The following is a 1,408-nucleotide window of genomic DNA, read 5'->3' as shown; positions in this document are numbered from 1 at the left end:
CAGGAAAGCAGAAACCAGAGCGGACAGTAGATCCAAAGTCATCAAATCTGGTGTTCCCATGACAAAACTGTGTTCATCACTGATATTCCTGTATAAAAGAATGTAGGGTGCCCCTGACTCTGGGAATGATTGGTGTCTGACTCTATTGATTCAGAATGCTGAACAATTGCTTTATTAAACTATACTATATTACATTGGATAAAGTTTTTTTTGTCTCTTCAGTGTGTTGGTTGTTTCTGGCTCCAGGGGTGATAATTATAGAATTGTGGCATCAGCTGTGGCTCTGGAGTGCTAACTCAGGTGCCTTAGTTAAAGCTCTAAGATGCACGAATTTATTTGTAATTATTTATTGCATTTATTATTTCTTGTAGCTTATATAATTCGAACCATGTGGTTCTAGAAGCCATTGTCTAGAATTCCTCAGATCACTTGTTAATTCAAATATTCAATAAATCAAACATTTCTTTCCTTTTCTTTCTTTCTCTTTCTTTCTTTCTTTCTTTCTTTCTTTCTTTCTTTCTTTCTTTCTTTCTTTCTTTCTTTCTTTCTTTCTTTCTTTCTTTCTTTCTTTCTTTCTTTCTTTCTTTTCTCTTTCTCTCTCTCTCTCCCTTCCATTCTATACTACATAGATACATGTATATTAATAACCCCCTTGTAGTGCAAATAAAAAATTAAACTCAACGCTGACCTTTAATGTCATAAACTGAATTAAAGAAGCAGCACATTCCAACAATGCTAAAACTTCATTATGTGGTTCTAAAGTGAAGAATCAAGTACTGCACCAGCAACACACAACTAATGACTAATTTAGCTGTTCTCTGGGAGCTTCCTTAAGGAGATCAAGTGCACCCATGGCAGGAGGTGGCTCACAGAACCACAAACTATGGCAGCATGTTGAGCTCAGCAGGCCATATTAAGACAGACATTTAAATCAGTACCCATTTTGGCCAGAAAAAGTGAATTAATTAGTTATTAAATACCCCTTCACGCAGACTTCTGAAAATAATTAATAGAAAGAAATTGAAATGTTAAAATATATGATTTTTTAAAATGCATTCTTCCATAAAAATGGTAGAATCAATAGTTTACATATTGGGGCTGGGGAGATGAATCCAGGCACAAACTTCTGCCCTGGTCTATTTGTGAAGCTGTAATCCACTGAATGACATAATTTAACCAGAATTTCCCTTTTTTTATAGAGGAAACAGGATGGTGTAAGTGTGAGCTCAGCTCTAGCAAAACCCATGGCTGTGGTTCTTAGGGACCAAAAATCAGTGCTCCTTGCTAGAGGTGAAATTCTGATTTACACCAGCTAAAAACCCGCCTTGTTTCCTACCACCTCAGTTTCTGTTTGGGGAATCCTTCATGCACATGTGGAAACAGGAAACAGAAGAGATGAATTCAGGAA

General features: G+C 36.4%; 1 protein-coding gene across 1 annotated transcript in view; it reads left to right on the top strand.

Annotated features, from left to right (window-relative positions):
- The window catches only part of LOC102038430 (olfactory receptor 4D9-like), a 7,443-nt gene that overhangs the window by 932 nt on the left and 5,103 nt on the right, over positions 1-1,408 (top strand). The gene's annotated exons all lie outside the window — the stretch shown is intronic.

Source organism: Geospiza fortis, unplaced genomic scaffold (genome assembly GCF_000277835.1).
Source record: "Geospiza fortis unplaced genomic scaffold, GeoFor_1.0 scaffold324, whole genome shotgun sequence".
NCBI lineage: Eukaryota > Metazoa > Chordata > Aves > Passeriformes > Thraupidae > Geospiza > Geospiza fortis.
The sequence above is the reverse complement of the archived record's forward strand: the minus strand, read 5'-3'. Positions and strand labels throughout refer to the sequence as shown.